The 15,388-nt window shown below is 40.2% G+C and overlaps 1 protein-coding gene across 1 annotated transcript in view; it reads right to left on the reverse strand.

The window, feature by feature from the left end:
• Positions 1 to 10,354: 10,354 nt before the first annotated feature.
• The window catches only part of LOC114642752 (GTPase IMAP family member 5-like), a 29,900-nt gene continuing 24,866 nt past the window's right edge, over positions 10,355 to 15,388 (reverse strand). The window contains exon 2 of the transcript XR_007936353.1: positions 10,355 to 11,054. The gene's annotated coding sequence lies outside the window, so the exon portion shown is untranslated. The remainder of the gene's footprint in view (positions 11,055 to 15,388) is intronic.

Below are 15,388 nucleotides of genomic sequence, written 5' to 3' on the forward strand. Positions count from 1 at the left end.
CAGACGTTCTTTTACTGCAAAGAATCTCGGTGTCACTTTGATTCCTCCTTTTCTTATTTCACCCATGTAAGCCATATTAAACTTCCACCTGTGTCACCTTTCTTATGTTTGCTCATTCCTATCCTTTTCTAATGGTGAGAATCTTGTCCCTGCTGTTATCACATCCAGCATTGATTATTGTAAGTAACTGCTGGCAGGTGACACTTCTAATCGTATATCACAGCTGCAGCTGATTCAAAACTCAACTGCAAGAGTCCTGACACGGACCACCGACAGGGAGCACATCCCAGCCATACTGAGAAAAGCGCTATATAAATGTAATGAATTATTATTATTATTATCCTGCTGCACCTTCACTGCTCCCTGTGTCTTACAGGATTGAATATCAAATTCTGTTACTGACCTGCCCACTAAGGTCCTCCGATTCTGTGCCCCCCACTAACCTGTACTCTGTGGGTGACAGCAGGGTCTTCACCTGTATATAGTGCCCTGACTGTGGAATGACCTCCCAAAATTAATGACATCAGCTGACTCCATTCATTTGTTTTTAACTCATTTGATTAAGAAGACATTAAACAGACCTGACATTCTGCCCCTTCTTTCAGTTTACCCCCTCTATCTGTCCAGGGACTCGGGGTTTGCATTATCACAAATTATGTTATTTGTTCAAAAATTTGTTGTAGTATTATATGTTGTATTTTAGTCTGGATTATTGTCTTTTATTCTATTTGAATGTTTTGTATATCCTGTATTTATCTTTATTTAGTGGAGATATTTGTAGCCAGTGTTATATAGGTCTTGTTGTTCTTTCTGAATTTTTGCATTAGGAAGGGTGCTATATAAATAAATTAGGGTTATTAATAGTATTTTTTTGGTGGCTTATAATAATAAGTGACAAAAACTAGAGCAGTTCTATGTAAGGCAATTAATATATAGCATATTTCAGTGTACTGTATAACATGTATTGCCGTTTTCTTCACATACATGTTTAAAAATATTAGATTGGCTAAAAAGTTTATTCTAAATTGGTTTAGAACAATATTGCACGCATGCATAGTACATTTTAAAAAATGTAATCACTTTTATTATTAATGTTTTACTAAAATCTAACGTGGTGCAAACATTGTAATTATATTGTATATTTCGTTTCATGAATGTAAACGAAAAACTATTTTCAAGTAACACAAATCTTAACGATATGTTAAATGGTTCCTACACACCCGAACACAACGTAAATGTTAATAGTGTATTTCACAGAAACGATCCGTATTGTTTAGTTTGATGTATGACACGAGGTGATGGCAGAAACCCTCCGAACTTCACAAGGATGTGTATTATTTAGTTTGTTGTACTGTTTTTCCTTCTCAGTTTTATCTTTTAATTTCTGAACAGGTCCTTGACCCGACATTACTTTCCGGGCTTTGCCGAAACATGCCGAAACCTTCCAAACGTTATCTTCCAATTCTCCGTCCTCAAACGTGACGTCAGTTCTGACTTGGAGAAGACTTACTTGCCGAGACCGGCCGAAACCTTCCGAAAGTAATGTTACGAAGTCAGTCCTGAAACGTCACTTCCGGGTCTACAACGGCGGGTCTGAAACTGCGGTGACGTATGGTGCTGTGGCTCTGCAAGTGGATAGTATTGCGGGAGTCTGCTGGAGCCAATCCCAGCCAACACAGGGCACAAGGCAGGAAACAAACCCTGGGCAGGGCACTAGCCCACCGCAGGGTGCCAGCCCACTACAGGGCACACACACACCAGGCACACACTATTTAGAACTGCCAATGCACCTAACCTGCATGTCTTTGGACTGTGGGAGGAAACCCACACAGACACGGGGAGAACATGCAAACTCCACGCAGGGAGGACCAGGGAAGCAAACCCAGGTCTCCTAACTGCGAGGCAGCAGCGCTACCCACTGTGCCACCATGCCGCCCCACCAAAGAATGGCTCAAAAAAAAAAAAAAAAAAGGAACACTGAAGGTTATGGACTGAATCCCACTGAAATGTTATGGGGGAATTTGAAATGGGCAGAACATACAAGAAAACCCACAAACATCTTGCAAACTGAATGAATTTTGTGTGAAGAAGTGGTCAAAAATTTCACTGAGTTAATGTTAGGGGCTGATGGGCAGTTATACAAGAAGTTACTTCTGTTAAGGGAAATAATTGCAGCTTCTGGGGCCAAGGGTGGGATAACTTTTTTCCCCAGGAGACCATTACATTTATTGATATTTTTGTTGAATAAATGATTGAAAAGGCATCTTGGAAAAAAAAACTAGAACATCATTATCAAGGACCTTAATATATTCAGTTATTATCTGTACTGTGTTATTGTTCAGCCCTATTGTTGTGATGGGAGGAAGAAGGATATTCTAACATAGACTCTTTAATGTAAATTAATTTCACCATACAAAAATATGTTCTCCTGAAATAATCTGCAGTCCTCAAGACAAACCTTAATGATCAAGTCTAAGGGAAAAATAGTTGCTCAGATAATCTGTGCATACATTAGAATCTCAAGATTTCTTGCTAGTTATGTTATTTTTTTTAACACTGTCCACTGGTTAAGAAACGACTTTGAAACTGTTTTTGTAGTGTTATTTGTCTCGGTGGAAAATATTCCATTACCATGACATATGGTTACTGAACGTCTCCATTATAGAACATCTACCCCAATGTTGTTTTCAGGAAATACAGTGTGGCTGGGGACCTTGAACCACCGGGACACCTGGACAAGGGAAGAACTGCAAGAGGGCCAATATCTTCCCTGGGGCACAAGAGGGCACCCCCCTTGGATTACATCAGGGCCACAGATTGGGAGCTTGGAAGCTCAACCCTGTTGGTGGCCATGGCCACCACCAGGGGGCAGCGGGACAATCCCGGAGCCCTGGATGGTAGCACTTCTGCCACACCAGGAAGTGCTGCCAGAAGAGGAACCAAAGGCACCTCTAATGCTTCTGGGTGCCCATGCAGCACTTCCGCCACACCAGGAAGTTCATCAGGGTGCACCTGGAGCACATCCAGGTGCCAAATAAAAGGGGCTGCCTCAATCCATTCAGTGAGCCGGAGTCGGGTGGAAGAGGATGGAGCTTGCAAGTGGAGGAGTAAGGGCGGCAGTGAAGAAGGAAAGAAAAGACTGTGAGCGATAGTGCTGATGGGTTGTTCACTGTGTGTAAGGTGCAAAGGACTGTGTAGTGAGAAAATGAAATAGATAGAGTGTGATTTTTAGACATCTGGCTGTCTTGTTGTCTATCTATGTCCGGGCTTCTTTTACAACAGCAAGAGAAAAAATTTAAAGACTGAATGTAATTACTTTTTTGAGTGTCATGGGTTTTATGAGAGCATTACCTAGCATTTTGCAATAGTTTAACAGCCCTGCCCAATCAAATTTTGAGGAAATGGATGACTTTAATGACAGTAACTGAGGGGGTTTGTTCCAGACACTTTCTCAATTAGGAACCCATTATTACTGCTGATGAAACATGCCTCTTTGCCTTAACTTAAGATTGACTTGCTTTTTTTTGGATTTAGAACCCTTAAATATGTTTTACAAAGAGTTATTGCAGTCTATGAAAGTACTAAGGTAGCCAGTGTGGCCAGAAATGATTTGGAGCAGGCGAAAGAGTGGAAGCAAATATTACCTGACAGGATCAGTGGTTGCTGTTCAGAGACTAAGGGTAGATTCCATTGTGCATCTGGTCAAATTAATGAGAAGAGATGGAGAAATATTAAGCTTCCCTCAGGGGAAGAAGAGACATTGGTGAGCCTTCTGGACAATAAGCAGAATGTATTGTGTCCGCTTCAGTTCATCAGTGATGGCAACTCCAAGAAATTTAAAGCCCCCCCTCCAGTGGGGGTGCAGTTTGCCACCTGCTTCATGACATTCCTTAGAAGGCTGGCTTCCTTCAACATCTGCAATAAGATGCTGCAGATGTTCTATCAAACAGTTGTGGCGAGCGCCCTCTTCTACGCGGTGGTGTGCTGGGGAGGCAGCATTAAGAGGAAAGACGCCTCACGCCTGGACAAACTGGTGAGGAAGGCAGGCTCTATTGTTGGCATGGAGCTGGACAGTCTGACATCCGTGGCAGAGCGAAGGGCACTCAGCAGGCTCCTATCAATTATGGAGAATCCACTGCATCCACTAAATAATGTCATCTCCAGACAGAAGAGCAGCTTCAGTGACAGACTGCTGTCACTGTCCTGCTCCACAGACAGATTGAGGAGATCGTTCCTCCCCCAAACTATGCGACTCTTTAATTCCACCAGGGGGGGTAAACGTTAATATTTAACATTACACATAGTTATTGTCTGTTTTTTCACCTGTATTATTATCATTCTTTAATTTAATATTATTTATTGTATCAGTATGCTGCTGCTGAAGAATGTGAATTTCCCATTGGGATTAATAAAGTATCTATCTATCTATCTATCTATCTATCTATCTATCTATCTATCTATCTATCTATCTATCTATCTATCTATCTATCTATCTATCTATCTATGACATATCTTTCCAGCTTCTTGGCTGTGCTGACGATAAAAGAGAGATTGCTAGGCTGGAACTTCTTGCGTTTGAAGTTAAACTTCCTTTCTGTAAGCCATCTAAATATTTTTTTGCGGTCAGCCTTATGTTTGTCAAGTCAACAGCAAATTAAATGATAATCCAGTTACACCTGTGTTTAGCCACACAGTCTGTGGTGAACAGAGACTAAATGACAGAGAAAGCGAAAAGGAATACTCCAGCCAAAAATTATATTTTTATATGCCACTTACCGGTACCTCGTGGTTTGTAGTGATGGAAGAGATAAATCAGATTTTCATTTAGGATGAAGATATCAACTTTTCTTATAGAATGTAAATCTATGGTGACCAACACTGGACAACAGCAAACAATATCAAAAACGTCTATACTCATGTCACATAAATGAATAAATACGTCACAGGATCATGCTGTTGATAGGACTCTTGACCAATGAATGAGGTGGGGAAACGAGCCTTCAAATCCTTGATCTCACATGAACGGGTTTCCTGTTTATGGTTTGTTTTTATTTTCCAGCATTAATATTTAATATATTGCTAAAATATGTTAAATATTAATTAATTTAGCAATACCTTAGCAGTAAATGCACATATTTTGTCCATTGTGAGCATACATTTGGATGACTTGACAGATTGATTATGTGACATGAGTAATGTAAGATTTTCTCATGAATGTTTTGATAGTGTTTGCTGTTGTCCAGCATTGGCCACTGCTGGGTCCCATTCTGTCAGAAAGTTTGTTATCTCCATGAAAACACCAGATTACAGATTTTTCTTGGCCATCATAACAAACTATATGGGGTAAGTAATATATTAAAAAACATTTTGGGTTGTGTATTCCTCTAAGTAATATCTATAATATTAGTTCTAAATATTTCCAACTTTTAGTGCATGATTTAAAAAAAAATGTTCAAATTCTCTGCATGGTTTCCATAAAAAAAATAAAAAGTAAAAAACACTTTGGCTGAATTTTGATGTTGTAAGTTGATCCAGATCATTCACGATGAAAGAGACAAAAAATTAATCCAGTTAAAATGCTGATACTAGTAGCTGATTGTCTTTGATTGTTCAGCAGCTTTTTACTTTCAGACTAAAAATAAAAAGCAAAAAGAAAAGCATTAACCAGACTTTAAAAGACATTTCCGTTTGGAGATATTATGCAACGTTTTTTTCTTTATCTTTAACTGAAATCATCTTATTGTTCACATAACAACATATATGCATACTTTGCTTTAGATTGTAATTTCTTTGCTTTTTTTCCCCAGTAGTATAGAGTATGTACTTTGCAAGCCTGAAGTTGTGGATATTATTATTTTTACAGACACTGCACTGACTACTGTAACTGATCTTAGATGCTTTGGTCTTTTATTTTTGCAGCTGAAATGCTCTGCCTTTACAGATGACCTGTTTGAATTTCAGAAAGGTTTACTTCAACTGTTTTACTAGAGGAAAGGCACTCGGCAACTGTCTGAAGGGCCCAACCTTCCCTTATACAGAGAAGAGCAAGAGTGCAGAGAAAGAGTGAGATTTAATATAAATTTACCCAATATGAGTGAATGTAAAAGGTGTTGCTAAGTACCCAATGAAAATTAGTTCCCTGTACAAAGTGGAGTCCTACTTTGCACCCAATACTGCCAAGGCAGCCTCCAGTTCTCCACAACTTAATAATAAAATAAGCATATTGTAAAAAAGAAATGAATGTATAAATAACAGTGAAAGTCTTCATTAACTTACAGTTAGGGGGGGCTTCTATGCTGTTTCTTCGCCTTTCACATGCTGGATCACAGTTAACTGGTAAAATAAAAACAATTTTAAGTCACTTCAAAATTATGTATTACATATTCTTAGCAATACGTTTAACAGAAGCTACATTAATACATTGATATGGCCCAAACCCTGCCATTATCTCTCTTCCACCAAAATGTACAGTAGACACTTTGCAGTCCAGATGGGAGATTTCTTTTGTCATCTGTCAGACTATCAGGTAGTGAAGTATGATTCTTCCATCCAGAGAAAACATTTCCACTGTTTCACAGTCCAATGATTCCATGCTTTACAGTACTCGAGTCAATGTTTGGCATTACACGTAGTGACCATAAGCTCCCACATGCGACCTTGAACAATACTACATAACCTACTGACTTTCTCTGGTATAAATCACATGGCTGAGCAGTAACCAGTTATGGCCCCTCACACTGATCTTGTGTAATTTCAGTTGTGTAGCCTTACTCCACCATTTTAATTTCCATCCATACCAACTATTAGACTTTCTGTGGCCCATTTCTTTAACTGCTTAAGTTTATCAATGCCTCAATTTTTACTGTCCTTGTTTTGATAGGAGCAAGATTCGCTTTTCATCTGGTATACTCAAAACCGTCTGAAGTTAAACACTCTGAAAATTGCTGAAATACATTTGCCTTTCAGTAGACATCACCTGGACCCCTTCTCTCAGGCTTGTTTAGTCATTAAGATTCCTGCAGCATTACTTATTTTATAAAGAATACTGAATAACAAGTTTTCTCCCCCATCAGCTTCAATTTTAGTCTACAGAAGTAACCCTGAAAAACAGAAGACGATTGAGCTCAGGGAGTTAACACTTTAGCAACATTAAAAAAATATTCATCCATCCATCCATTTCCCAACCCGCTGAATCCGAACACAGGGTCACGGGAGTCTGCTGGAGCCAATCCCAGTCAACACAGGGCGCAAGGAAGGAACCAATCCCGGGCAGGGTGCCAGCCCACCGCAGGACACACACACACACACACACTAGGGATAATTTAGGATCGCCAATGCACCTAACCTGCATGTCTTTGGACTGTGGGAGGAAACTGGAGCACCCGGAGAAAACCCACGCAGACACGGGGAGAACATGCAAACTCCACACAGGGTGGACCCGGGAAGCGAACCCAGGATTAGAGGACTGGAAAGTTGGAAATGTGACTCTAATCTAATCTTTTAGCTTATTATTTTTTTTTAATGAGAAAGCAACTGAAGTAGTTGACAAAAACAAAGCATATTACATAATTTACTTAAACTTTCAAAAAAACCTTTGATACCAAACTACACCGCAGTTTAATTTTGAAACATATGAAATTTAGGCAGGTGTAGGTGTCCTACAAAACTGGATCTCAAGTTGGTTAACCAGCAGGAGACAAATAGTACAGATAAGAAGAGAATGCTCCATGTGCAGTGAAGTACAGTGCATCTGGAAAGTATTCACAGCGCATCACTTTTTCCACATTTTCTTATGTTACAGCCTTATTCCAAAATTAATTAAATTCATTTTTTTCCTCAGAATTCTACACACAACACCCCATAATGACAACGTGAAAAAAGTTTACTTGAGATTTTTGCAAATTTATTAAAAATAAACAAATTGAGAAAGCACATGTACATAAGTATTCACAGCCTTTGCCATGAAGCTCAAAATTGAGCTCAGGTTCATCCTGTTTCCCCTGATCATCCTTGAGATGTTTCTGCAGCTTCATTGGAGTCCACCTGTGGTAAATTCAGTTGATTGGACATGATTTGGAAAGGCACACACCTGTCTATATAAGGTCCCACAGTTGACAGTTCATGTCAGAGCACAAACCAAGCATGAAGTCAAAGGAATTGTCTGTAGACCTCCGAGACAGGATTGTCTCGAGGCACAAATCTGGGGAAGGTTACAGAAAAATTTCTGCTGCTTTGAAGGTCCCAATGAGCACAGTGGCCTCCATCATCCGTAAGTGGAAGAAGATCGAAACCACCAGGACTCTTCCTAGAGCTGGCCGGCCATCTAAACTGAGCGATCAGGGGAGAAGGGCCTTAGTCAGGGAGGTGACCAAGAACCCGATGGTCACTCTGTCAGAGCTCCAGAGGTCCTCTGTGGAGAGAGGAGAACCTTCCAGGAGAACAACCATCTCTGCAGCAATCCACCAATTAGGCCTGAATGGTAGAGTGGCCAGACAGAAGCCACTCCTTAGTAAAAGGCACATGGCAGCCCACCTGGAGTTTGCCAAAAGGCACCTGAAGGACTCTCAGACCATGAGAAGGAGAATTCTCTGGTCTGATGAGACAAAGATTGAACTCTTTGGTGTGAATGTCAGGTGTCACGTTTGGAGGAAACCAGGCACCGCTCATCACCAGGCCAATACCATCCCTACAGTGAAGCATGGTGGTGGCAGCATCATGCTGTGGGGATGTTTTTCAGCGGCAGGGACTGGGAGACTAGTCAGGATAAAGGGAAAGATGACTGCAGCAATGTACAGAGACATCCTGGATGAAAACCTACTCCAGAGCGCTCTTGACCTCAGACTGGGGCGACAGTTCATCTTTCAGCAGGACAACGACCCTAAGCACACAGCCAAGATATCAAAGGAATGGCTTCAGGACAACTCTGTGAATGTCCTTGAGTGGCCCAGCCAGAGCCCAGATTTGAATCCGATTGAACATCTCTGGAGAGATCTTAAAATGGCTGTGCACCAACGCTTCCCATCCAACCTGATGGAGCTTGAGAGGTGCTGCAAAGAGGAATGGGCGAAACTGGCCAAGGATAGGTGTGCCAAGCTTGTGGCATCATATTCAACAAGACTTGAGGCTGTAATTGCTGCCAAAGGTGCATCGACAAAGTATTGAGCAAAGGCTGTGAATACTTATGGACATGGGATTTCTCAGTTTTTTTATTTTTAAAAAATTTGCAAAAACCTCAAGTAAACTTTTTTCACATTGTCATTATGGGGTGTTGTGTGTAGAATTCTGAGGAAAAAAATGAATTTAATCCATTTTGGAATAAGGCTGTAACATAATAAAAGGTGGAAAATGTGATGAAGCGCTGTGAATACTTTCCGGATGCACTGTGATTGCTGGGGTCTCTTAGGGGTCTCTAACTGTTACTTTGATAACATCAATTCCAGTATGGTTAGTTAAGCTGTAAAATTTAAAAGATAATACTAAAATTGGAGGAATGGCAGACATTACAGAGGAAGTAAAAAAAAAAGAAAAAAAGAAAGGCTTCCAAACTAGCTGAACTGTTGGACTCTGCAGTTTTAACGTAGAAAAGTGCAAAGTACTACACGTGCAATTATAAATACAAGTTGGAAGACACTGTCCTAAAGTCAGCAACGTCTGAAAAGAATTTAGGAATTTACATTTACACAACATTTTCATTGTCTATGCAATGTGCAGCAGCAATTAAAAAGGCAAATAACACCATCCTGCGTCACAGGCTATGGGACAGGTTAAGGGCTATGAATCTTGATACCCCCACTGTCTCCTGGATAATGGACTACCTTGACCAACAGACACCGGTTTGTGAGGCTTAAGGGCTGTGTGTCATAGATGGTGGTGTGTAACACTGAGGCACCCTTCTTGTCTCCCTTTGTGTTTACTCTCTACACAACAGGTTTCCAGTATATATTTTTGCCATCTAAAGAAGATCTCAGACAATTCCTTCATCACACTTTATACTGAAAATGGAGACAAGTCAGGGTACAAGAGACTAGTGGACAGCTGTGTCTTGTGGTGTAGAGAGAACCACCTGCAGCACAACACTAATAAAACAAAAAACTTGGTGGCAGAACTCTGGCTGATTAAGGAGCTCTTGAGACCAGTCATCATTCAGGGGAGGAAGTGGAGTTGGTGCAGAGCTTCAAGTACCTGGAGGTCCCTGGGAACAGCAAGCTGGACTGGTCTGACAATACATTAGCGCTGTAAAGGAAAGGCCAGAGTAGACTGTACATCCCGAGGAGACTCAGGTCTTTTGATTTGTACAGCAAGCTGGTCAGAAAATAAGTGTAAGTATGGCTGTGCTGGGAGATTGAGGGTGCAATATTCAGTCATGTAATCTGACATGGTGTAGCAACTGCAATCAGCAATCTGTTATGTATATCCCACTGCAAAAAGTCATGTAATGGACATTGGCTTTAGAAGTATGTGTTTTCAACAGTCTTGAAGGTAAAAATGTACTAAAAATGTATTCATTTATCAATTCATTTTACTCAGCATGCCAGGTTTCTCATCCAGGGTGCTGAGGAGGAAACAGTCACACATTATTAGGTGTGGTTATAATCACAGGTGTCATCGGTGGACTATTTAAATCACAGCCTCACAGCAGAATTCTCATATTGGCTGTGCAAGTTTATGGCTATTTCTAGGAACATCCAGGATAAAAGTAATGGAACAGAAACATCAGATTCAGTCTGATTCTGCATGGCCCTCTCCACTAAAAAGCATAATGGGATTACATTTTATAACCAGTTAATCTCTGCTGTTTCAGAATGAGATTATATGTCTGGAGATAACTCGCTAAAAATGTAGTAGTGGAAAGCAGTAAAATCAACCGCTGAAATTGCTGTGCCCATGGAGTTTCTTTCTATAAACCTGTCCTCAATTTCTTTCAGTTTGTGCACTTTAAATGTTCAGAGTTCAACTGAAAACATAAGGAAAGCAGCAGTTTGCTGACTAGCCAAATTTTTCTGAATTTGTCAAGGCAACATTAACAGTAACATTTAAAAGTGTACGTCTTGGGACTTACACACGATTCAGTTGTATTGGAGGGGTGTTCTGCTAGAGTGGTATCAACGTCGTTAGGCCCATTTATTTTTTTGGTTGCACTGAGTACAGAAATCTGCATTTCTTGTTGCTCTTCAATATCCATCCATCCATCCATTTTCTAACCCGCTGAATCCGAACACAGGGTCACGGGGGTCTGCTGGAGCCAATCCCAGCCAACACAGGGCACAAGGCAGGGAACCAATCCCGGGCAGGGTGCCAACCCACCGCAGGACACACACAAACACACCCACACACCAAGCACACACTAGGGCCAATTTAGAATCGCCAATCCACCTAACCTGCATGTCTTTGGACTGTGGGAGGAAACCCACGCAGACACGGGGAGAACATACACCCTGAAAAACAGTATACGAAGAGTTTATTTACAAGAAGATGTCAAAAAGTAACTGTGATGTACCAAAAAGCCTTGTAGTTTTCACTGAATATGTGCTTTTAATCATTTATAAAAACACACAGTTCTTTTGTTAACTGATGACAAACATCGATAAGCTCAGCTATCTTTGACGTCAATGTCTGTGTTGGCTACGATACGTCTAGACAAACATTTCTTGTGGAAGCAGCTTTCTTTAGTAAAATGATGAAATCTGTGAATTTTACAGGAGAACCAAAGAATCCAAACTGTTAACCTCCAGGCTATGCATATTTGGGATTGCTTTGTATGAATGCAGACTTATGTAGACTCTAAAATGGGCTAGTCGTTAAAGGAATGCTCAATCTAAAAATGTTCCATTTTTAATGTTACTTACCCCATGCAGTATGTAGTGATGGGCAAGAACAATTTTTAATACCATGTTTTCATGCAGAATGGAGATATAAAAGACTTTACAATATAATACAAGCCAATCATGATTAATGATGTGTAACAGCAAACAATGTGAAAAATTTCCATGGAAAAAAAAAAAAATCACACGTCGCATAATCTACATGTCAGTCAAAATGTGCAAAACATGTGCTAAAATCTTATTAACTTGATACTTTTGTAAAAAATCAGCATTATAAACAGAAAACACAAGTCACATGGGATTAGGTTTTTGAAAAGAAGATCCGCCTCTCCCCCTCAGTCATTGGTGAAGAGTCCTATCTTCTCCCCTCATTCATTGGCCAACAGCTCTACTTTCAATTCCAAAAATCAGTTCTGTGTGACTTGCAATTCTTGTTTATGGTGTGTGCTGATTAAATCATAAACCCTTTTTATTTCCACTCTGCATTATTTTATTCTGTCATCTAAACAGGTGGCATCATGGTGCACTGGCTGCTGCTACTGCTTCATAAATTCAAATGACATTCCTGATTTTTGTTCCTGATGAGTCTGCATGTTCTTCGTGGATTTGTCTCCCATATCCTAAAGACATTCAGATTGGTTAAGTGGTGACTCCAAACTGGCCCTGTGTAGATGTGGGCATAAGTGGACCCAGCAGTGGACTGGTGCCCTGCCTAGGAGAGTTCCAGCCTTTTGCCCGGTGCGGATAGAATCGACTTTGGCACCTCACACCCTTAAGTTATAATAAGCAGGTCTGAGAGTCTTTTTTATTGAAAGTTGTTGAGATGTTCTGCAGTATATATAAATTTAAATTTATTACTGTATTTACTTACCTAGTTTTTCAGATAGAGAACTCAGAAAACTGCCTGTCAACAGAAAGAATATTCAGTAATTAATATTTATTAAGTTTAAAACACTCTAGTCACAGAAATATAAGGTGGATGTTCTTAGTCTTAATATTACACTTAGGTTTGCTATGTTTTGCTCTACTGATTTGTTCCTCAAGCTCCTTTATTGAGAGAGGGACTAATTCAAATTAAAGATTAATATTTCAAATGCAATAATAGTGACCTTACTCTGTAATGGATTGGTATTACATCAAGAGTGGGTTACTGCCTTTTCCCTTTAGCAGCATACTGGAAACCTCTAATGTATGGTGTGAAAGAAGGCTGGGGCTTTTACTGTGATGGAAGGACCAAGGGAGAGAAACTTAAAAGATGTGGAGGCCTTCTGCTGTTATGCACCTTAAATCTGGAATAGCTTACCAATAGAAATTCGCCAGGCTAATACGGTGGAGCACTTTAAAAAATTGCTAAAAACCCATTACTTTAGCATGGCTTTCTCATAGCTTAATTTTAATGTAACCCTGATATTCTGTATAGGCATTTAATTATCTTTTTTTTGTCTCCAAAATCAGTACTAACCCCTACTTTCTCAGATGTTCTTTTTCCAATTTTCTGTGGTGGTGATCTGCGCCCCCACCATCTGATCAAAGCACCATGCAGCCCTACATTGATGGATTGAAGGCCAGATGCCCAAGATGACCATCATCATCAAATTTATCCATATGAAGCTTGAAAACCATAAGGACTGATTGAGATTATTGATGTTAGGTAGAATGCCTAGTGGGGGCTGGGTGGTCTTGTGACCTCGGAACCCCTGCAAATTTTAGTTTGTTTTTTTTCTCCAGCTCTCTGGAGTTTTTTTTGTTTGTTTGTTTTGGTTTTTCTGTCCTCCCTAGCCATTGGACATTACTTTATTCTTTGTTAATTAGCATTGCCTAATTTTATTTTTATATTTTTTCTTTTTTCTTTCATCATCTTGTAAAGCACTTTGAGCTACATCATTTGTATGAAAATGTGCTATAGAAATAAAAGTTGTTGTTGTTGAGAGCTTGTATGGAGCATTACTTCCCTGGGAACAGCAGTGGGCACTCTCCCCTGAGTTGTAGCGGTTCCATGGGCTTGGAGCTTGGAAGCTCAGCCCTGTTGGGGTCCGTGGCCACTGCCAGGGGTGCATGGAGCAGAACCCTTCTCTGCAGGACTGCCACCACATCCGGAAGTGATCCTATAAAAGGCGTTGCCTCACTCCAATCGGGGAGCCAGAGTCAGGAGGAAGGTGGACAAAGCTTGCTAGAGGAGGACAGGAGGTGGAAGAAAGAGAAAGAAAAAAGAAGAAAGTAGTGCTGTTCACTATTGTGCTTTTGGTACCATGTTGGTAACGGGCAGAGGTGGTAAATGAGGGAAAAGCATTTCCCACAGTACAATTAAAGCCATGTGTGTTGCTACACTTGTGCCTCTCTCTGTTGTGTTTGGGTGAAAGGGTAGCTGTGTGCAACCCTGGTGGTCACAGTGGCCAAGAAACAATAATCCTATTTACACTTCATCTTGGAAGAGCTTAGACTTTCTGGACATCTACAGTGGTATTCAATTAATTAATAGTGAAACTACTTTGATATTGTTCAAGTTCTAGTCTTTCACCTAGGATAGCAAATAACTTGTGCTGCATGTCTCATGTGGTTCATTGGGTTTATTGGGTCAGTATTACCTGTATTATACTTTAAAGGAGGTGGAAAAATCTGATTGTCTTGTAAGGGGACAGTTAACTGTAATATCACAGCCTTCAAATGTGTCAACATATGAAGACATAATCATCATTTAAACAGTATCTACTGTATTGATAAAGGTGATATATCGCACAACATCCCATATTTACATTTTTTAACCCATTGCATTATTTAAGCAAAATAAATGCAAATTTCACACATGGAAAAAGCATGTACACCCCCTCCATAAATTAACACCTAAATTTAGAATCATTTAAACCTCAAACAATTAGTTTGGTTAGCTCTTTCTTGTTAAAGTGTGTATTATTACCATACTAAGATCAAAACAGCTCTCTGAGTCCTTCAGAAAGAAGGTTCAAGATGCCTATGAGTCACTTAAAAAGATCAAACATTTGGAAATCAACTATTCCACCATTCGGCAGATCATCTACTACTGGAAACTGCAAACAACTGCCAATACTTCAGTCCAGGCTGCCCCCGCAAGCACAGCCCATGAACAGAATGTAAGATGCTGAAGAAAGTCTCCAAAAATCCCAGAATTTAATCACGATACTAACAGGTAGCTCTTGTGACTGCTGATGTCAAAGTGCATTTGGCCTACTATTAAAAACAGGCTACCTGGGAAGCGTGCCATGAAGAAACCTTTGCTGTTCGGGTAGAATATTAGGGCAAGGCTGAAGTTTGCCCATGAACTTCTAGACAAAGACAGGGACTTCTGGAACAATGCACTCTGGACAGAGTTATTTGGCCATAATACTAGAAAACATGTCTAGCAAAAACCAAACATGGTATTTGAACAGTTGAACCTAATACCCAACGAAAATTAGGGTGGTGCAAATGTTATGGTTGGTGTTACTTTGCTAAATCATGACCGGAGCAGCTAAACATCATGGAATCAACTAGGAATTCTTCAGGGGGCTTGGTGATAGTGTGAAGCCATCTGTCAGAAGACTGAAGCTCAA

The sequence above is a fragment of the Erpetoichthys calabaricus genome, chromosome 12 (assembly GCF_900747795.2).
Source record: "Erpetoichthys calabaricus chromosome 12, fErpCal1.3, whole genome shotgun sequence".
Taxonomy (NCBI): Eukaryota; Metazoa; Chordata; class Cladistia; order Polypteriformes; family Polypteridae; genus Erpetoichthys; species Erpetoichthys calabaricus.